The sequence below is a fragment of the Sorex araneus genome, chromosome 5, assembly GCF_027595985.1.
Source record: "Sorex araneus isolate mSorAra2 chromosome 5, mSorAra2.pri, whole genome shotgun sequence".
Classification (NCBI taxonomy): domain Eukaryota; kingdom Metazoa; phylum Chordata; class Mammalia; order Eulipotyphla; family Soricidae; genus Sorex; species Sorex araneus.
Window position 1 is genome coordinate 94,680,509 of NC_073306.1, and position 24,037 is coordinate 94,704,545.

Here is a 24,037-nt window from a genome sequence, read left to right on the forward strand (position 1 = left end):
GTACCATTTTGTGGCTGAGGACAGACAGTTTTTAGTGGTTTTGTAAGTGGCCCAAGATCTCTGGGTTGGAATTGGCACCCAGACAGCTAGCCACATTTCTTGCAAGCAAGCAATCAGGAAACCTTGGAGAAACTCAGTGAAGATGGTCATTAGATGCTGACCACTGGTCCAGGTGTCTAAGAATGTGTTGTACCATGGAGAATCCTTATTTTCAACTTAGAAAGTTGCACTTCCTAACTGCACTTCTAACACAAGTGTTAGAAAATTAGCATGTGATATCCTCCAAGATAGGGTTAAATTTAAAAAGAATCATGGCCTTGGGTTTAGAGAGTAAGGTGGGACCCCCTCCCATAATATGGTGATTGAGAGCCAAGAGGATGGAGGTGCACAGGGATACCACCAGCAGGGCCAGGGAGCCACCACAATAAAAACCATCATTGCCAATACAGGGGATAAGCTTGAACCTAGCACAATATGGAGTAGGACCCTGAATGAAAAAGTGTGAGGGGATAGGGTGCTCCAGGGTTTTGTTGGTGGGGTTCAGGTACAAGATAATTTCATCACCATTTATTGCCCTTTTCATTATGTTCCACTCATGTGAGCGGATCACTGGTGGGCAGATGACATAATTGGAAAAATAGAGATGTGGCCAGGATCCTGAGGAATGGAGATTTAATAGTAGGGGGATATGGGATAAAACTTTTATGCAGTTAATCTACTTGTTAACTCAAGTATGACCTTTTGAAACTGATTAAAAAAATCTTTATTTTGAAAAAAGCAGAATTTAAAAAAAATTTTATTGAATCACAGTAGATAGTTAAAAGCTTTCATGTTTGGGTTACAATCTCACAACGATCAAACACCCATCCCTCCACTAGTGCACATTTTCCACCACCAATATCCCGGGTATACGCTGCCTTTCCCCACCCTCCCCCTGCCTCTATGGCAGACAGTATTCCCCATACTCTTTCTCTACTTTTGAGCATTATGGCTTGCAATACAGACTCTGTGAGGTCATCATGTTTGGTCCATTATCTACTTTCGGCATGCATCTCCCATCCCAACTGGTTCCTCTAGCCATCATTTTCTTAGTAATCCCTTCTCTATTCCATCTGCCTTCTCCCCTCCGCTCTTGAAGCAGTCTTCCAGCTATGGAGCAATTCCCCTGGCCCTTGTATCTACTGTCCTTGGATGTCAGCCTCATATGATGCTACCCTACACTCCACAAATGAGTGCAGTCCCTCTGTGTCTGTCCCTCTCTTTCTGACTCATTTCACTTAGCTTGATACTCTTCATGTTTATCCATTTATAAGCAAATTTCATGATTAATCTCTCCTAACATCTGCATAGTATTGCATTGTGTAGATGTACCAACGTTTCTTTAACCAGTCATCTGTTTTAGGTCACTTGGGTTGTTTCCATATTTTGGCTATTGAACAGTGCTGCAATGAATATATAAGTACAGATGTCATTTCTACTGTGCTTTTTTGCATCCTCGGGATATATTCCCAGAAGTGGTATTGCGGGGTCATATGGAAGCTCAATTTCTAGCTTTGGAAGGACTGTCCATATTGTTTTCCAGAAAGGTTGGACCAGTAGGCATTCCCACCAACTGTGAAGGAACATCCCTTTTTCCCCACATCCATGCCAGCACTGGTTGCTTTTGTTCTTTTGAATGTGTGCCAGTCTCTGTGGTGTGAGATAATATCTCATTGTTGTTTTGATTTGCATCTTCCTGAGGACTAGAAAAAATGGAGCATTTTTTTCATGTGCCTTTGAGCCATTTGTATTTCTTTTTTGAGAAAACTTCTGTTCATTTCTTTTCCCCATTTTTTGATGGGGTTGGAGGTTTTTTTCTTATACAATTCTACAAGTATCTTGTATATCCTGTATATTAATATCTTATCAGATGGGTATTGGGTAAATATTCTTTCCCATTCAAAACAGAATTCTTTTAAAGAGAGTTTTGCCACGGTCTGTAAGCAAGTGGACAAAGTGTAAGAGCTCCAAGTTTCAAAATGTATAGGTTTCATCTTTGCAGAAATATTTTATGCTAAGAAAAAATAACTTTCTTTACATTTTCAAGCCAAACTTTCAAAACCTCACACCTAGTTGAGCTTCTTCATTCTCCGGAGAGAAAAGTTCTTTGGCAGACAGCAGTTTAATCTGTGAAACTGGCTGATACAGGCCTTGTTAAAGGATAAGATTTTCTACTTAATTTAACAAAATGATTGAACAAATTTTGTGGAATCTGGCAAATTGCCCTTTTGGAATTTGTCATCTTTTTCTTTTTGTTAACTGAAAACAGGAAGGTAGATATGATCATATCTGCAAAAGAAAACATTGCTTCCTGTAACTGGCTGGTTTGAGGAAGCTCAGATGGTGTGTTCTCCCAGAAATTGCTCCAAAATGAGACTGGTTTATGGTCGCAAAACTGATGAGATGGGAAGGAAACATCACTAAGATGTATATGGGGCACAGTGCCTAAGGTGTGGTGGGGCAAGAAGGGTGAAGAAGCATGGAAACACATTGGTATCTAGTTGACACCAACACTAATCGTCTGGAGACTGATAAGATCTGGCATAGCACAGAAAGGCTGGTTCTGTGATGGTCAGATTTCCAAATAGCAAAGTGTCTCATAGTGACAAATGGGTATTAATAACCTCAATCATTGGGGACAGACATAACACTATTAAAAGTTATTGTGAGTGGGGTCAGAGGAGTATAGCATTAGGGCATTTACTTTGCATGAGTCTGACCCGGGGTTCTGTCCCTGGCACCACATATGGTTCCCCAAGCCTACCAGAAGTGATCCCTGAGCTGTGAGTCAGGTGTGAGTCAGGAGTAAGTCCTGAGACCCCTGTGTGATCCTCCCCTCAAATGTCACGCCTGAGCAGGCTGTCAGACTGGTAAAAATGGAAAAGAGTTTCAGTTCTTCCACATCATTTCGAGGATGGGAAATTTGTCCAAGGAGGAGTTGGCTAGGGGCGGTGGGGGTGGAGGAGGGGGATGTGCATTTCTCTCAAAGGTCAAGATTCTCAACTTCTATCACTTTGGAATCCACTTGGTAGAGCAACAGCTTCTCCTGGATTTAGTCTGACTTCATTGATATCTGCCAGGAGGATTTCTGTTCTCTGGATACATGAAGAAGAGATTTATTATCAGGCATTCACTCACCAGAGCATGGATGTTGAGATGTTGCCTGATTTGGTCTGTAAAGAGAGTTTATGGTGTGATTTAGTCAAATTTGAAATATATAAACCAGCGGAGCAGTGAGTATAGGTTTCAGTCTAGGGCTAAAACCTGGTTGAGAGACAGGAATGCTGAAGGCAGGAAAAGATTAACTTCTCAACTCAACTAGGCCAAACCACTTGATTCAGCCCATTCACACAGTGATGAGAAAGGGTGATTATTGGGTCCATTGATTCAAAGGTTAATTTTAACAGGTAATATCTTCACAGAAAGACTGCTCAGCCCAAGGTCTGGATATTTTATGATTTAGTCAAATGGACAGATAAAACGAACCATTACAAAGTGTGTATCATCTGGGTGTGAAGGTGATATCCCATTTCCTGTTACAGAAACCCAGGAGATGGTTGGCTGTAGGAATGTGACTGGTGATGACCCACTCAGGCACTCCTGTGGAGACTGACTCAGGAGAGGGAAACCCAAGAGAAAGTGACAATAAGGTGTCACTTCTGAAAGTGGCAGTGAAGAAATGCTAAGGATGGAAGATTGGCCCCTCTGATAAAGTGCTATTTTTTTCCCTCATATTCTAAGTCTGGCTCACCCACCATCAGTGGATTCCAAAAGTCACCTCTCTTGAAAAATGTGCTTTTTTGCCCTGCTTAAATTTTTTTTTGAAAATCTTATTTTAGACACCATGATTTGTAATACTGTTACTCATAGGGTTTCATGCATAAAACATTCCTGCACCACACCCTCCACCAGAGTGTCTGCTCCCTTCACCACTGATCTCCCACCATCCTATTATCTCCTCCTTAACCCTTTCTCTGAAAATGAGAAGCTTCTTACTGAAGATGAGTTCTCTGGGCATTTTCCTCTGAGCATTTGTTACTTCCCTGTTAGGTGTCTTTATATCTGACATATGAGAGAGATCGTTCTGGGATCTCTCCTTCAGACTAACTTCAGCATCATACTCTCCAGATCCATCATGTAGCAGCAACTTGCATGATTTTATCTTTTCTTTCCTTCTCTTCTTCCCTCTCTTCCTTCCTTTTTCTTCCCCTCCCTTCCCCTTCCTCCCCTCCCCCTCCACTTAACCTCCCCTCCCCTCCACCTCCCTTCCCTTCCCTTCCCTTCCCTTCTCTTCTCTTCCCTTCCCTTCCCTTCCCTTCCCTTCCCTTCCCTTCCCTTCCCTTCCCTTCCCTTCCCTTCCCTTCCCTTCCCTTCCCTTCCCTTCCCTTCCCTTCCTCCTTCCCTTCCCTTCCCTTCCCTTCCCTTCCCTTCCCTTCCTTCCCTTCCCTTCCCTTCCCTTCCCTTCCCTTCCCTTCTCTTCTCTTCTCTTCTCTTCTCTTCTCTTCTCTCTCTTCTCTCCTTCCCTTCCCTTCCCTTCTCTTCTCTTCTCTTCTCTTCTCTTCTCTTCTCTTCTCTTCTCTTCTCTTCTCTTCTCTTCTCTTCTTTCTCTTCTCTTCTCTTCTCTTCTCTTCTCTTCTCTTCTCTTCTCTTCTCTTCCCTTCCCTTCCCTTCCCTTCTCTTCTCTTCTCTTCTCTTCCCTTCTCTTCTCTTCCCTTCTCTTCTCTTCTCTTCTCTTCTCTTCTCTTCTCTTCTCTTCTCTTCTCTTCTCTTCTCTTCTCTTCTCTTCTCTTCTCTTCTCTTCTCTTCTCTTCTCTTCTCTTCTCTTCTCTTCTCTTCTCTTCTCTTCTCTTCTCTTCTCTTCTCTTCTCTTCTCTTCTCTTCTCTTCTCTTCTCTTCTCTTCTCTTCTCTTCTCTTCTCTTCTCTCTTTTCCTTTTCTGTTTTTGGTTTTTGTGTCACAGGTATTGCTCAGGGCTTATTCCTGGCTCTGCACTCAGGGATCACTACTTCCAGTGTTCAGGGGACCATATGGGATTCTAGGGATTGAATCTGGATCTGCTGCATGCAAATATACATACTATCACTCTGGCTGGCTCCATGATTCCATCTTTTCTTATAACCAAGTAGTACTCCATTGTATATATGTACCATAGTTTCTTCATCTAGTCATCTGTTCTTGGAAACTTGGGTTGTTCCCAAATTTTGAATAGTGCATAAATGAAGATTGACTCCCTGTAGCTTCAACGTTTGTGAGTGTTGTGAGACCCTTGGAGACCCAGCTCATAGAATTGAAGGTGAGTGTACTAAGAGGTGAGCCAAGTAGGAGCAAAATAGTCACAACTTGCCATAACTGCCTCTAAAAGTCACCCTTGTTGTTTCTTGGCCACTGTATTCAATCCACAGAAGTCACCCTCATTTCAATGGAAAGGGATATGTTATAGTGGATTATTTAGCTTGTAAAATTTCCAGAAGGGACTTAAGTCATGGGTGGATGCTACCTAAGACTTCTTTGTGCAGCAAGAGGTAAGGACAAAACAGAACCCCAGATTATCATAGAGGAACCTCCCACTGCCACTGCTGTCCACCCAGCTCCTGGAATACTAGGGACAGATACATCAATCCAGTCACTCCAGAAAACCCACTGCATTGGCTGGAAGGCTATCACCTCCAGTAATCACCTTTGACCTTTATTGTTCACTTTTGCATTCCCAGTCTCATGTGATGTCTTAGGTTGGTAATCGCATGTGGAACACTAGTGGCAAGGACTCTACAAAATGTTTTCAGCCTTTCAGTCTCTTTAGCTCAGGAAGATGCATTGAAATGTGGTTGGAGTGGTAGGCAAGGACGACCTTCCTCAGTGGTTGCCATGTCAAGCTAGATTGCCTCTTCAGAGCATGGTGGGGGATGTGTGTGAGTCCTTAGATGTGTCAGGTTAATAGCATACAGCTATCTTTCCAGGAACAACCCCAGAAATTCCCCAGGTCAAGATATTTCAAACTAGTGTGCAGGTGCAGGGGCAGTTCTTGGCAGTCTTCATAGATTGTCACATGATTGGGAGGAGGTAGGGAAAGGTCACAAAATTGATTTTGGTTTTGAGGATCAAAAATGGCAATGCTTGGGATCTACGCACAGCTTGGGTCTCTCCTGGAGGTGGTTTGGGGAACCACCTGGTATCCCAGAGTCCCACACAGTGCAAAGCAAGTGTTCTACCACTGAGTCAACTCCTCTCTGGCCTTGAACTTTTATAAGCCTGTTCTGATGTGTTCTAGTTCTGGGATTAAAAAGAATTTGAAAATCATTACTAATGCTTTCATGTGATTAATGAGAAAAAGGGACTCAGAATTCGAATTCTTTGCTCACAGTCACAGATTCAGTGAATGGCAAAACAGAGCAAAACAGGGACTTCTGATTCTGGACTGGTATGCTTTCCCACATGGCCTACAATGTCTGAAGGTATCTCCATCACAATTGCTTTTGCCAGGATATTCTGGATCTAGCGGATATGATAAGAATGACCTGGTTTCACCTTAGACACCACAACCCCAGAGAAAGTGCCTGGATTCAACAGGGAACGCTGGTTTCCCTATCTGTAGTCATTCTTGGAGCCTATATTTCTACCTTGTAGCATTCAGCATTTTAGAATCAAGAATTTAATCACTTTATAGTTTAATGTCTGTCTGTCTTGATGCATGTTCAGTTCCCTGAAGAACTTTATCTGTTTAGTTGATTGCTTAGCTCTGGAACCTGCATCTTATAAAGAGCAATCCAAAGAGGGGAATGTGGGACAGCTAAGTCTGAGGGAGCAGTGTTGTAGTATGCACATAGAGGGCCAAGAGGACCTGGATTCTGTCAGTCTGCATCTATGTTTCATCTATTAAATGGGTGTCGATTCCATTCTTCTTTGCAGCTATGAGGACAAAATAAGAGAATAATTAAATGGTGAATCTGAACCTGAATACCGATTCCCTATGCTTAATCTATAGTAGAAATTATAATTTATACTTTGTATTCCATGCTGGAACTCTACACGTGATTCCTGATGGACATCGCCGGCTGTTTTGCAAGATTCAGACAAAATGGCATCCTTGGGGCACGGGAGAAACCGCGGCGCTGGCCGCAGCATCGCTGCCTGCCGTGGCCAGGCCAAGTCACAGCGCCGTCGGGTATAGAGCCATGGTGGAAGTGTGAGCAGTGGCTCATCCATTGTGGGGTGCTGTCAGCCAACCACCGGGTGACCTGGGACCCAGCACAGGTGTTCGACCTGGCACAGACCCTCTGCAATAGGGTCCTGCTTTGCCAGCTGCTCAACAATCTCCGGGCGCACTCCATCAACCTCAGGGAGATCAACCTGAGGCCTCAGATGTCCCAGGTGCTGCCAAGAGACGCAGGTGCGTGTTTGCCAGTGTGCAGATCGTTACAACATGCCTGTCGACCAAAAATTCAATAGACTGGGGACACCTGTAAAGATAATTAGAGGCCGCCTCAAAAGCCTCTGTCCCTCTCGGAGAGCCCGGCAAGCTACCGAGACTATCCCACCTGCACGGCGGAGCCTGGCAAGCTACCTGTAGCATACTCAATATGCCAAAAATAGTAACAACGACAGCCCTCATTCCCCTGACCCTGAAAGAGCCCCCAATACTCCATTGGGCTACACTAGCACACGACAGATTCGAATAAAGATGTTACTGGTGCCCGCTCGAGCAAATCGATGAACAACGGATTGACAGTGATACAGTGATATAGTGATGTGTGTGGGATCAATTGTGTGTCTCATCACTGTATCACTCCAGCCTATCATGTTGTATTTTCCAGAGAACAAATAAGAGCAGACAAAATTCCGCTGTAGACCTTGAATATGTGGTAGTCTATAAAAATGGTCCCAATTATTCATCCTCTTCTCATGGTTCTTGAAATATGACTTTAAAGTTGGTCCCACAAGTAAGAGATATTCCCCCATCCCTGGAGTCTGATTTTGCTTTGGTCAGTTGAATGTGATGGAAGCAGCGGTGTGCCAACCCTAAATTTGAGTCTCAAGAACTCTTGTGTGGCAAAATGCAAATCCAAATAATAAAAAACTATCCTCCCACACCAGTAAGGTGGGCCTATATAAATGAATGCAGAAACAGCCAATGCTAATAGGAATGTGGTGAAAAAGGAAGCCTCAGTCCCTGTTTGTGGGAATGTTGTCAGTTACAGTGTCCATGGGAAAAATATTCTTCAAAAATTAAGAATACAGGACCTGGTGATGATACAGTGGTTGGTGTGCATGCCTGACATGCTCCTGACTCTGGTCTAATTCCTGGTACATTCCTTCCTGAGCACCACGATGTGTGGCCCTGGAGACCCCCAGCACTGTTGGACTGGCTAGATTTCCCGGCACCGCAGGGCCCGAGCAGTATCACCTCACATCCTCAGGTCCTTGCATTGAACCAACTGCCTTGTTGGTCAAATATGCTGCTGGGGCCCCAGACCTCCTGAGCACTGCTTATGAGACACACAAAAAATACTTAAGATTAAAACTACATACAGAGAAGGTATGGTGCATAAACAGATCAACCTGTACCTGTGGGGTGAGTGCATCAGCAGTCTGATGGTGCCTTTGGGCTTCCTGATACCCCAAATGGCTTGTGTGCCTTTGGCTGGACCCCAACAACTTGGGACCAAGTTTACCAAGAAATTAAATGGCCAAACTTAGGTATGTGGGAGTCATGCCCACAAACCACCTCCTGCTCAGCTAACCAAGTTCGTTTATTGGCCTTATTTCAGAGACCCATACATAAATCTCAACATAGACCAAAAGCCATAGTTAATTTCTGATCCACTCATGGCTGAACAGACCGGGGTAAAATGGAGGCACGTGGGTTGGCTTGTTTCCTGCCCAAGTAGAGCCCCCAGCAGCTGCTTGTTTCCACAATCCAAAATTGCTGCCATATTCCTAGTCTCTCACTCCACTGTCTCAGGACAGACCTCAATGAGATATATCATTGTATTACTGTCATCCCATTGATCATTGATTTGCTTGAGCGGGCCCAGTAACGTCTCCATTCATCCTAGCCTTGAGAGTTTAGAAGCCTCTTTTTACTCGTCCTTCCCAACAGTGCCACATTAGAGGCTCTTTCAGAGTCAGGGGAATGAGACCCATCATTGTTACTGTTTTTGGCATATGAATACACCACGGGGAGCTTGCCAGGCTCTCCTGTGTGGGCAGGAAACTCTCAGTAGTTTGCCAGGTTCTCTGAGAAAGAGAACTAGGCTATAAGCTTCCGGGAGCTTGGTTTTATAGTCTCTGGATGTTGACCGTTGATGGAATTACATGGCGCAGGGACAGTTTGTGGGTGTGGCTGCCTTCTGGGTGAAGGGGGCCCAGTCCCAATCCGAGCAGGCTTGGAGGTCTCAGCCCTGGGTCCTGCACACCTGGGTTCCTCTGCCGGTTCCTTGTTGTGTGAGGCTTGTCAGAACGTGTGGAGAGGGGCCTTGAGCATGGCTGTGACTGGGTTCTGGAGGTCTTCAGCTGCTGGGGCTCTGCTCAAGGTGGGGAGGGAAACTCAACCCACCCCCTCTGAGGGGCCCTGGTGAAACAGCCAGGTTCGGGGGCAAGAGACTCTGACCAAAGCAATTACTCATATGAAAAGCTATTTCTTACCAAGACCTTTTTGGCTACATGAGAATCTGAATAGTGCATTTGTAGAAACTTTTATTAACCAGATGCTCAGATTAATGAAATATTTTGGGAGGGGGAAGGTAAGGGGATGCAGGTATCTAGTTGTGCTCAGGGCTTACTACTGGCAGTGCTTAGGGGAACATATATGGTGCCAGCAAAGCCACGTTTGCTTGCGAGGCAAGCACATAAAATCATTAATACTTTTAATAAAGACTATTTTATGTTAGTCTTGCTAAACCATCTACAGAGAAAATTGTTCAAGTATTGGCTGTCAAAATAAATGCTATTATTTTCACAGAACTAATGATGTATTTAAACAAAGTATTATGAAAAGTTAAATTATAGTAAAATATAATCTTATGTATAATCAAAATGTTTAGAATTTTTATGTGGCTTCACAAGAAGGAAGTCTGAATATCAACAAATCCTTTTCTCACTTCAAAAAATGTATCTCTGGCAGTCCATATGGTCCCCTGAGCTTCCCCAAGAGTAATTCCTGAGTGCAGATTTAGGAACAAGCTCTGAGCACCATCAGGTGTGTCCCTACCATTCCAAAAAAAAAAAAAAAGGAAAGAAGGGCCAGAGTGATAGTACAGTGGGTTAGGCACTTGCCTTGCATGCAGCTGACCTGGGTTTGACCCCTGACACCATACACAGGAGTGATTCTTTTTTTTTTTCGATAGCAATTTGTCATTTATTCTCTTAAGCAAAGAAAATAGTTCAGATAGTTAGCAAATAACTACAGAGCATCTGCTATCGATCAGGAATACTTTCAGATATCAGTAAAACCTTTTCCTTGTCACTGGCTAAAAAGAAAAGATCTTCCACTCTATGTCTATACCATACTTTATAGTTCATTCATCTGTCAATGGGCATTTAGATTATTTACACAAATATTTTCTAGTTTACAAATGCCGTCTCATGTCAGATTGGCATCATCTCCGCTTCCACTTTATAAATGAAGTCAATCCCATTTTACAGAAGGATACAGAAAAAATTACATATCTTGCCTAAAACTACAGGTGTATATAACCTTAAAGATCCCAGAGGCCTGGAGAAAGACCTGGGAAGAAGGTAAATGAAAAATAAAATTCTACAGAAAAACAAATCATTTCAGGGAGAGGAGAGAGAAGAGCTAACACAACTGAACAATAAATGAACAACACAGGAGTGTTTCTTTTTTTTTTCTTTTTTTAAGTAGTTTATTTTTAATTAGAGAGTCATCGTGAGGGTACAGTTACAGATCCATACATCTTTGTGCTCATGTTTCCCCCATACAAAGTTCGATAACCCATCCCTTCACCAGTGCCCATTCTCCATCACCAGTAAACCCAAGATCCCTCCCCCCCTCCCCAGTCCCGTCTCCCCCCACCCCACCCTGCCACTATGGCAGGGAATTCCCTTTTGTTCTCTCTCTCTGATTAGGTGTTGTGGTTTGCAATAAAGGTGTTGAGTGGCCATTGTGTTCAGTCTCTAGTCTGTATTCGGCCTGCATCACCCTTCCCCCACATGACCTCCAACCACATTTTACTTGGTGGTCCCTTCCCTGAGTTACCCAGAATGAGAGACCAGCCTCCAAGCCATGGAAACAATCTCACAGGAGTGATTCTTGAGCACAAAAGCCCTGAGCACAAACAGGTAAAACATACCTTCAGCTTTTGACTGACTGAAGTGACAGAGTTGTCAGTGGTGAGGGAGGATAAGGGATTAGGTGGACTAGCAGTAGGTAAGAATAGTGGTGGAGGATTTGGGTACTTTGGTGGTGGAGGAGGTGCAGTAAACTTGTACTCCAAAAGCATAAACAATAACATTCCTGTCAACCATGTTACCTCAATTACAAAAATAAAATTTAAATTTAAAAAAAGGAAAGAAACATTGAAAATTTTTATTTTCTTCTTTGGAATTTTGCCACGGGAATAGGATTAGCCTGTGGAAATGAATGCCCAGGCTGATGGAAGTCCATAAACCCTGTCAATCAACTTGTACCCTACTCAGATGCAGCTGACCTGTCTCACCCACCCTGAAGCATATCTGCCCACAGAATCAACTGAATAAAGACTTACTTGGTTTAAGCCATTGAGTTTGTGAGCAGTTTGTTTTACAGCAACAAACTGGCACATCCAGGAATATTTTCACAGCACATTAATAGATTAACTATATAAAAACACTAAGAGGAGGCCCCAACACTGCCAAGGTGGCCCAGACTTCCCCAGAACTCTAGGGCTGGAACAATCTGTCATCCCCGAGGCCATGAACTGAACAGGGCCCTGGTTGGCTAAGGATTGTTGGTGAATTCTCAGGGTCTTCTGAGCACTATTTTTGTGTTTATTTTGTCTGTGTAGGGGGTGGGGAGGGGGGAAGGGAACACCTGGGAATGCTCATGGCTTACTCCTGATTCTGAGCTCAGGAATTACTCCTGAAGGTGGTTGGGGAGCCATATGGGATCCCAGGGATCAGACCTGGGTTGACCTCATGCAAGGGGAGTTTCTTCCTACCACTGTACTATGTCTCCAACCCCCTGAGCACTATTGGAAGGTTTCTTGCAAATGTGTGTGTGTGTGTGTGCGCGCACATTTGCAAGAAACACACACACATACACACACACATCAGTGCCTGGGTCATAGAAAGCTTTCAAAATGTTTACTATTAATTCTACTATTAGATACAAATAATGCATACAAAGGTGTGTATGACATACCATTATTCACTTAGCCACTTAATTTGTTGACCACATTTTTTGGTGCTCTCTTTTATTTTTTATTTTTTATTGAATCACCATGAGATAGTTACAAGCTTTCATGTTTGGGTTACAACCACACAATGATCAAACACCCATTCCTCCACCAGTGCACATTCCCCACCACCAATATCCCCAGTATACCCCCCCACTTTCCCACCCTCCCTCTGCCTCCATGGCAGACAATATTCCCCATACTCTCTCTCTACTTTTGGGCATTTATGGCTTGCAACACAGACACTGAGAGTGTTGACCACATTTTTTCATTCTAAAGATTGCTCTAAACATCTTAGGTTGTGCATTTTTAACTATTAAAGATAGACAATTCTGGAGCACCCCGCGCTTCCCTCCCCTGCGGACTGCCGGCCAAATGGCCGGCAAGCCGACCCCAAGCGCCGCCGCCATTCTGTCTTCCGGCAAAGGTCTGTGACGCTCCCTCCACCCGCCCTTCCGGACCCAGCCTGCTCCGTGGCCCTGAGCACCCCGCGCTTTGACTGCTGCCGGGTTGTGGGAATGGGGCGTGGCATAATCGACGGGGGGCGTGGCCTAAGAAAAGTGGGCGTGGCCTCATCACCGGTGGCCAAAGCTCACGCAGTGGCAGATAGTTTCCTCAACATCCTACCCAAGACTAACATCCTAGCTATTCGAAAGCAGTAGGACAATAAAACACAAGACTTCACATAAGAATTGAAGGAAACATCTCAGTAGGAGACCAGGTTCTACAACCGGCAAGTACAAAGGCAACCACTATTAACTGAGTCTATCCACAATCCTTTTTCGCAACAAAAGGAAACAGAGATACTCATCTTCAAGGGCCCTCTTTCATACCACAACAACAACATGAAGAAACAGCGAAAATCCCCAGTGCAAGCAGAGGACGATCAAAGGAGTCCGGAAACCTCAATGGGTGTTTCCTACAAACTTGACCTCTCTGATTAAGAATTCAGAGTTGAAATCCTCAACATGTTCAATGAACTCAATGCAAAGATGGACAACTTCAAGGAAGACCTGGCAGAAACAATACAACAGACAGCCGACAAAATACGGGAAGAAATGAGAGCAGAAATAAAAAACCTTCAAAAAGAAATGAAGGATTTGGTACATGAAATCAAAACCTCTCTGGCTGCCCTCAACAATAGGATGACTGCAGCCGAAGACAGAATCAGTATGCTTGAAGATGAGCTGCAAGAGGCCTACAGGCAACAACAAACCATGGCAAGAGACCTCAAAATAGCTCTAGCCAGAATCAGAGTCCTAGGGGATGATTTCAAGAGGAACAACATTAGAATCATTGGACTACCAGAACCACAGGGAACCAACCCCAATGAAAAAGACACAGTCAAACAAATCATTGCGGAAAACTTCCCACAGCTGGACAATGCGGGCATCCAGATTCAAGGCGCCCGAAGAGTGCCAGCTACAAGAGATCCTAATAGAAAAACCCCAAGACATATCATAGTTACAATGATGGACATCATTCAGAGAGACACAATACTGCAAGCAGCAAGGTCCAAGAAGGAAATTGCATACAAAGGAGCACCCCTTAGACTCACAGCAGATCTATCAGAGGAAACCCTCCAAGCTCGAAGGCAATGGTGGGATATAGTGAAAAAACTCAATGAAATCAACGTTTCACCAAGAATACTTTATCTGGCTAAACTCTCATTCAAACTAGAAGGAATCATACACTACTTTGGGGATAAACAACAGCTCAGGAACTTCATAGACTCAAAACCAAACCTAAAAGAAGCACTAAAGGGGCTATTGTAAGACAAGAACAACCCCTACAAGCACAACAAACCCTTGCACAAAGATGGCACAAAATCCCATAACAATAATCTCCCTTAATGTCAATGGTCTGAATTCACCAATTAAGAGACACAGACTGGCAAAATGGATTCAAAGACTGAACCCAACATTCTGCTGCCTGCAAGAAACACGTCTGAATAGCCAGAACAAACACAGACTCAAAGTCAAAGGATGGAAAACAATCCTGCAAGCAAACAGCTCCCTCAAGAAAGCTGGGGTGGCGTTACTAGTATCGGACAACATAGACTTCAGGTTGAAAAAGATTAGAAGGGATAGTGAAGGCCACTTTTTATTAATCACGGGATGTGTACATCAGGAAGAAATCACACTCCTAAATGTCTACGCACCCAATGAGGGACCAGCTAAATACCTACAACAGCTGCTAAGAGACCTTAAGAAGGACATCTCGAGCAACACAATAGTAGTTGGAGACTTCAACACCGCACTGTCTCCTCTGGACAGATCAAGAAGATTAAAACTCACCAAGGAAATACTGGCTTTGAAGGAAGAAATAGAAGAGAGAGGGCTAATAGATCTATACAGGGCTTTATATCCCCCAAAAAAGGAATACACATTCTTTTCCAGTGCACATGGAACATTTTCCAGAATAGACCATGCGCTAGGCCACACAGCATACCTCAACAGAATAAAAAAGATAGACATTGTACCAGCTATCTTTTCAGACCATGATGCACTGAAGATAAAACTTAATCGTAGACAGATGCAGAAAACCAAATCAAACACCTGGAAATTAAATAGCTCGATATTGAACAATGAGTGGGTCAGGAAGGAAATCAAGGAAGAAATCAAAAGGTACCTAGAAACAAATGAGAATGAAGACACGAGCTACCAGAACCTGTGGAACGCAGCTAAAGCCGTTTTAAGGGGAAAATTTATAGCTCTGCAAGCATATCTCAGGAAGGAAGGAAGGGCCCACATAAATAACTTGACTTCACAGCTCAAGACGTTAGAAAAGGACCAACAAAAGGAGCCCAAACCAGGCAGGAGGAAAGAGATAATAAAACTTAGAGCAGAAATTAACGACATGGAAACCCAAAAGACAATCCGAAAGATCAATGAAACCAAGAGCTGGTTCTTCGAGAAAATAAACAAGATTGATAAACCACTAGCAAGACTCACAAAGAAAGAGAGAGAGAGAACCCTTATAAGCCGAATCAGAAATGAAAAGGGGGACATCACAATAGAAACCAATGAAATTCAAAAGATCATCAGAAACTACTTTGAAAATCTCTATGCCATGAAACATGAGAACCTAGAAGAAATGGATAAATTCCTCGACTCCTATAATCTCCCAAGGCTGAACCAAGAAGACCTGGAGTACCTGAATAGTCCAATTAACATCAAGGAAATTGAAATGGTAATCAAAAGTCTTCCCAAAAACAAAAGCCCTGGTCCAGACGGATTCACTAGCGAGTTCTTCCAAACATTTAAAGAGGACCTTTTGCCAGTCCTTCTCAAGCTTTTCCAGGAAATTGAAGAAACAGAAACCCTCCCAAACAGTTTCTATGAGGCTCATATCTCCCTAATACCAAAAGCAAACAAAGACACCACAAAAAAAGAAAACTACAGGCCAATATCCCTGATGAACACAGATGCGAAGATCCTCAACAAAATATTAGCAAATAGAATTCAACAACTCATCAAAAAGATCATACACCACGACCAAGTGGGATTCATCCCGGGGATGCAAGGATGGTTTAACATCCGGAAATCAATCAACATAATCCATCATATCAACAAAAGAAAAGATAAAAATCATATAATCATATCAATAGATGCAGAGAAAGCATTTGACAAGATCCAGCATCCGTTTATGATGAAAACACTCACCAAAATGGGTATAGAAGGGACCTTCCTCAATATAGTCAAAGCCATTTATCACAAGCCTATGGCAAGCATTGTCCTCAATGGGGAAAAACTAAGAGCCTTCCCTCTGAGAACAGGGACGAGACAAGGATGCCCACTCTCTCCACTTCTGTTCAATATAGTACTGGAAGTACTTGCAATAGCGATTAGGCACGAAAAAGATATTAAGGGCATTCAGGTAGGAAAGGAAGAAATCAAGCTCTCACTATTCGCAGATGATATGATACTATACTTAGAGAACCCTAAAACCTCTACCAAGAAACTCCTATAAACAATAGAGTCGTATAGTAAAGTTGCAGGCTATAGAATCAATACCCAAAAGTCCATGGCTTTCCTATATGCAAATAATGAGAGAGAAGAAAGTGACCTGAGAAAAGCAATCCCATTCACAATTGCGCCTCAAAAAATCAAGTACCTTGGAATCAGCTTAACAAAGGAGGTAAAGGACTTGTATAATGAAAACTATAAAACACTACTTCAGGAAATAAAAGAGGACACAAGGAAATGGAAAGACATCCCCTGCTCATGGATTGGAAGAATTAATATTGTCAAAATGGCAATTCTCCCCAAAGCATTGTACAAATTCAATGCGATCCCTATAGGGATACCCTTGACATTCTTCAAAGAAATGGAGCAAGCGCTCCTGAAATTCATATGGAACAATAAGCCCCCACAAATAGCTAAAGCAATCCTTGGGAAAAAGAAAATGGGAGGAATCAACCTCCCCAACTTCCAACTCTACTACAAAGCGGTAATCATTAAAACAGCATGGTATTGGAACAAAGGCAGAGCTGCAGACCAATGGAATAGGGTTGAATACTCTGACATACACCCCCAAATATATGATCATCTAATCTTTGATAAGGGAGCAAGAAATGTGAAGTGGAGCAAGGAAAGCATGTTTAACAAATTGTGCTGGCAAAACTGGACAGCTACATGCAAAAAAATTGGCTTAGACCTCCATCTATCACCATGTACAAAAATCAGATCAAAATGGATTAAAGACCTCAACATCAGACCAGAATCCCTAAGGTACATTGAAGATAAGGTCGGCAAAACCCTCCATGACATTGAAGCCAAAGGTATCTTCAAAGCTGACACGCCACTGGCCAAGCAAGTGAAAACAAAGATAAATAAATGGGACTATCTCAAACTAAGAAGCTTCTGCAACTCAAAAGAAACAGTGACCAAAATACAAAGACAATCTACCGAATGGGAAAGGATATTTATGCAGTACACATCCGATAAAGGGTTGATAACAAAGGTATACAATGCACTGGTTGAACTCCACAAGAAGAAAACTGCCAACCCAATCAAAAAATGGGGTGATGAAATGAACAGAAACTTTTCCAAAGAAGAAATCCGAATGGCTGAGAGGCACATGAGAAAATGTTCAACATCACTAATTATCAGGGAGATGCAGATCAAAACAACAATGAGATATCATCTCACACCACAGAGACTGGCCCACATCCCAAAAACCAAAAGCAACCGGTGTTGGCGTGGATGTGGGGAGAAAGGGACTTTCCTTCACTGCTGGTGGGAATGCCGACTGGTTCAGCCCTTTTGGAAAACAATATGGACGATTCTCAAAAAGTTAGAAATTGAGCTTCCATTTGACCCAGCAATACCACTCCTGGGAATATATCCCGGAGAGGCAAAAAGGTATAGTAGAGATGACATCTGCATTTCCATGTTCATTGCCGCTCTCTTTACAATAGCCACAATATGGAAAAAACCAGAGTGCCCGAAAACAGATGATTGGCTAAAGAAACTCTGGTATATTTACACAATGGAATACTACGTAACTGTCAGAAAATATGAAGTCATGAAATTTGCATATAAGTGGATCAACATGGAAAGTATCATGCTGAGTGAAATGAGTCAGAAAGAGACAGACATAGACAGATCGCACTCATGTGGAATATAAAGTAGCTGAGAGGTACAAGCTTACAATGTTGCGATTCCTGGCAGACATTTCTCTGGACTTAGTTACTAAAATACTAAAATACAGAAATCCAAAACTATGCTGCTGCTAGTGCAGCCTCCTGACCTCATATCTCTTCATTCTCAGCAATGGAAAACAAATTACCAAATGCTTTCTTTTCAGCAGATCGACTTTAGGGGGGAGAAACTACAAATCAATAATAGTGAATTTTTTTGTTTAAATATTGAATGTAATCAAAGTAAAGTGAAAGTAAAGTGAAATTTACCAGTTACACATGCAGGGTGGGGGGCTGGGGAGGTGGGGGGAAGGGGGGAGGTATATCGTGATTCTTGGTGGTGGAATATGTGCACTGGTGAATTATTATCACTGGTGTTTGAGCATTGTATCATTGTATAACTGAGACTTTAACCTGAAAGCTTTGTAACTTTCCACATGGTGAATTAATAAAAGAATAAAAAAAATAAAGATAGACAATTCTTAGGGAGCCCACGGAAGGGTGCAAAGGGCTAGAGCACCTACATGACAAGGGTGCAGCTTGGGGTTCTTTCTAGTGCTGCCATTTGGGTCAAGAGTGGTCCTGGCTGCTCTGCACACTGTGATCTCTGGTGCCGCAAGCAATTTCCAGCTGCGCAGCAGCTACATGTGTAGGAACACCTGTAACTAAAGGGTGCCAATCCTGGGGAGCACCACATCTAAAAAGTATGTGCACCATGGCCAGAAAACACTAGGTAAGCTCTGTGTGTGTGGTCCTAAGCAAGCCCCAGAGTTAGGTGTGTGTGTGGGGGGCGGGGGCACGTGCACCCACACATTACCCAACCACAGATCACCACCACAATGAAGAGGAGGAAGGTTAAATTTGAGAGAGATAGAGAAAGAGAGAGAGCCTATAAAATCTATTAAAAGTTCTTAGATATTTACTTGTTTGGGCTGGGGAGATAGTTCCACAGGTAAGGCACTTATCTTGCATGCAGCCCACCAGGGTTTGATCCTAGGAATCCCATATGGTTCCCAAGCACTGACAAGAGTGGTTCCTGTCTTCAGAACCAGGAGTAACCCTGAGCGTCACTGGGTGTTTGTTTTTGGCCCCACCTTTGCTCCCCCCCAAAAAAACACACCAAGATGTTTGCTTGCTTGGTCAAAGATTGTGTATGTTTCTAAAAATATATATTTAAAAATATATACATTTTAGTTAAATAATTGTGATTTACAAAGTTATCAATAGTTGCATTTTAGGCATACAATTTTTCAACACCAATCCCACCACCAGTGTCAACTTCCCTCCACACATATCCCCTCCCCATCCCCATCCCTACCCCATCCCCACAGTCATCTTGACAGGCACATTACAAAGGTTACAGCCTAGATCTCATGTTTTCAGTATTGTTGAGTCTGTATTTTGGATATATGACTATACCACTTTCCCATATCACCAGTATAACTGAAGCCTGATGCCTTACTTCCTCTTCTCTTCTTTCTGCCTTGATTTCTTTCCTTCTCTTCTTCTCTAAACACTGGGGTCAAGGGTGATCTAGAATTTCCATTTACTACAATACATTTCCCTCAAACAGTATATATATAACAGATAAGTCAGATCATTCTGTGTTTGTATTTCTTCTTTTGGCTTATATCACCTAACATGATATCTTCCAGTTCCAACAAATTTTATGATTTCATCATTCCTTGAAGCTGCATAATATTCCATTGTGTATATATACATCTTCATAATATGTTCATCTGTCATTAAACATCCTAGGTTGATTCCATATCTTAGCTGTTGTACTGAGTGGATATATCCTTTTGAGAGAGTGTTTTTATGTCCTGGAGGTAGATGCCCAAAAGTGGAATTGCTGGGTCCTATGGAAGTTCAATTCTAAGCTTACTGAGAACTCTCAGTACTGTTTTCCGCAGGAGATGGATATTTCAGACAACAATCCCACCAGAAGTGATGAGAGTTCCTTTTCTACCACATCCCCACCAACACAGATTGTTATTACTGTTTTTGAAATGTGTCATTCTCATTGGTGTGAGATGGTATCTCATTGTCATCTTAATTTCTATTTTTCATGAGAAGTGATGCTGAGTATTTTTTCATGTGCCTACTGGCCATCCTCCTGTCTTCCTCTGAGAAGTAAGTCTGTGAAATTGTGCACATTTTAAATGACGATGGGTAAGGGGAATTTGCATACTCCAAAGTTACTCACTGTATTTGATTTTAGTGATTGAATAATGATCTATTCTTCTATGTTCCATATTTTATTTAACCAGCCTATATTACTGAACATGTATGTTATCTTCTTTTTTTCTCCCTGTTATAAACAAGACAGCAGCAAACATTCTGATAGATAAATTCTTTTCACACATTTATGATTATTTCCTAAAGAAAAACTCCTGGAAATAGAATTTCTGAGTCAGAGGATTTACACATATAAAAGGTTTTTGAATATATATTACTGAATTATTCCTCAGGAAAAATTAAACCAGATTACACTCAAAAGCAGCATTTATTAAAAACACTTTATCATGATAAAGTTTGAAACTATTTAAACGAATAGAGAATATTGCATGAATTTCCCTGTAAATTCATCAATCATATTAAGTAATGGTTAATTTGTAATCAAGCTGTCTCAGCTACAACTCCTCAATAGGGCTAAGTTGTTTCAAATCAGATCCAGAAGGGGTGTTTGCAGCGTACTTTTATGCAGCTGAGGTTTATCAGACAAATGACAGGACATAATGGGACACACACAGGAGCACAGCTTAAAGCCCTTGGCTAGGGGAGGCCTTGCCCAGACAGGCAGGTACCAATGGGAAGCTCTGATTTGTTGTGCTCATTCATTGCCCTGGCAATGCCAGTGATCCTGAGGGCAAAGATAAAGTCTGGTTCACTTCTGAAGGTTTCCAGGCTTTTCCTAATCATCTCTTTCCTCCAGCTGCCTGCCTGTCCTTCCTTGTTGGAATAAAGCAGAGGCAGAAATGTGATCCATCCCTAGCTCATGTAAGTACCAACTTGGTGAGGTGTGTTTACAGTGATTTCTGCTCAGTGGGAAGTTCCTCCTTGTCCTCTGCTGAAAATTTCCAGGCTGTTGAATTTTCTAATGCTAGTTGATCACATTGCATCAATATTAAGTCCACATAACCTAGGGACAGAAAATGCAGATAATTTCTTTGAATAAAGAGGTATTGTAGGGGGGTGGAGAGATAGTTCAGAGGGAAGGGGAGGGAATTTGCCTTCCATGCAACCTACTCAGGTTTGAACAAAGGTATCCCACCTGATTCCCTGAGCATCACCAGAAATAATTCCTGAGTGCAGAGCCAGGAGTAACCCATGAGCACCACTGGATGTGGCTCTAAAAACAAAACAAAACAAAACAAGGTTGGTAAGGGCACAATCTCTTCCCTGTTCTTGGCTATCTTACATAGGATTCACTATCCCTGAAGCAGTTCACTGAGGGCAAAGAAAGGGGTGACCTTAGACATAAGTCACTCTGCAGATTGACAGACCTGCCTTCTCACCAGAATACTTAAGTAGGTATAAGGTGAATACTCAAAGCTCATTCCAAAATGCCAGATTCAAAGCATCCTCTAGAGTCACAGCAGTTACTCCTGAGACACCATCAAGCTCAGAGGTCACCTAGCCTTGCTTTAAATTATCCGTCCACGTGATGATTCTTGTGCCATCAAAATTCCTAGGAAAGGGAAGGCCATCGACTTGAAGGCAGTTAGGATGATGTTTGAATCCCAATGTCACCTCCCAATTGCTGAACAACTTCAGGTAAGGTAACCCTGTGTTGGTTCTTGCTTTCCTGTGTGCTACAAGAATGTTTTCAGTATGTGTTGTGTGCTCAATGTTGTGTCCAGGACTGAATCCTCCATCATGAGTAAAACCTCTGTGATCTCTCTGGCTGCTGGGGTGCCCTGTTTGTGGGTATTTGTGCTTGTGAGGTGCTATGAACCTATGTAGGAGCTGAGGGATGGTGGATGGTGCCAAGACCACTAGAGCTGCTGATGGAAGTATATGACAGTGACAAGGAAGAGGGACATGACATGAACCCCTGGTTCCTGCCTTGGCCTATGTCTGGGTGGCAGTGTCATTCACAGAGATAGAGTCTCTCAGAGGGGGTGTCCTGAGAGGAAGATGCGGGGATATTGTACTATGTTTGTGACTAAAGTGTTGTGGGAACTCAGATGATGGGACTTGGTTCTAAGTTGCAAAGTCAAGAGTGGCCACTCAGCCTGGGGGCAGAGAGAGCACCAGTAGGGCACTTGGCAAAGAATAAGAACCTTGGCTTCAGTGCAAAGATGAAGGTACAGAGGCCAGGGGCATGCAAGTTCTCACCTGAAGAGTTCCAGGGAGGGAGACTGGCACAGGGCAGGGTGGGAGCTGATGGCAGACCCTTCTTATTGTGTCCCCGTGACTCAGAGGGGCAGCTTGTCCTTGCCTGATCCCTCTTGTCTTGGCCTCTGATTTAATACCTGCTTCCAAAATCTAAGCCTGTTCTTCTTTTTTCCCAATGTCCCAGAACATGAGACAGGTCCCTGAGCTCCATGGCGTAATATTCATACTCCTCTCAAGTGAGGGGTGTTTGAGCCCAAGATGGTTACTGCTGTCACTCTTGGGGTAAGTCCTCAAGTCATGGTTGGCTTCATGATACACAGGAGAAAAATCTAGTCAGGAAACTCAAAAAAAAATCATTTCTTGGCCATCTGACTGGTAGCCAGTATTCACTCCCGGAGTCCTACACTGCCCTGTGGCTCCCCAGGAAAGGAACAGGAGCCAAGAAACCGAGCTCTGGGTCTGGGGACAGCAGCTGCCTGACAGGCTCATCCTGGGGTCAGGAGGATCTGAGGACAGGAAAAATGAGCTCCCGAAGCCATCCCAGGGAGGTCATTATGGAAATTAACTTTCCATCTGATGGAATGTAGTTGTGTTCAGTAACAGCCAAGTCTGGCTCACGGAAGCCTCTGCTGCATTATCTTCTGCCTCCTTCTGGTTTGAGAAGACTTGTGAACTGAATAGATTTTCTGATTTTTCCAGTGCTGGAGCAGGGGGGCACAGAGAGCGCCGGGGGAGATTCTCCCCCTTCCAGCCCGAGGCAGAAGGTAACTTCCTCTCCTCAGGAGTCTATTGAAAGCGGCTGATTCACTGGCGGGCCCAATCAATGAACTGTGTGTTCCCTGTGCAAGAAAAGAAATCTCCTTGGGAGAGACAGTGTTTGTATTTATAGGGACCCTCTTGGACCTCCATCTCGCCAGTCTTTCCTTCCCAGCACGCAGGCTACAGCTTTTTTTTTTTTTTGGGTTACACCCGGGGATACACAGGGGTTACTCCTGGCTCTGCACTCAGGAATTACTCCTGGCGGTGCTCAGGGGACCATATGGGATGCTGGGATTCCAACCTGGGTCGGCCTCGTGCATGGAAAACGCCCTACCCGCCGTGCTTCGCTCCAGCCCCGCAGGCTGCAGCTTTGCCGCCTGTTCTTGGCAGATTCAGGCCTTCATCTCCTTACTTGCTTATTTAATGGAATTGTTTTTCAAGATGTGGAGGAGGGGCAATTTTGGTTGAGCTAAAACCCTCAAGCTAGTCGCCACCCACGAACAGCTCCACTGATTCCTGAACGACCATGATCCCAGAGGCACACAAACCAATCTTGGAATCCAGCGGCTTTTGGCAGAAATGCATCTGGATTGAACATTAAACTACAGCACTGTGCCACCCCTGGTGGGGAAAGGTGTTTGTCCCTTCTGCCTTTTTTCTCTGGCAGTGTGGTGGCCACCACCTTTCCAGAGCCTATTGGACGGCCAGGTATGAGACTGCAGTGATGAGGCACGCAGGGCCTCACGGGATGGGGGGGGTAGATAGAACCAGTCCCTCTCCTCACCCGATGAGGCCCTGAGTCGTCGCCCAAGAAGGGCTCCTCTGTTCCCTGAACGGCCATGATCCCAGAAGCGTACAAACCA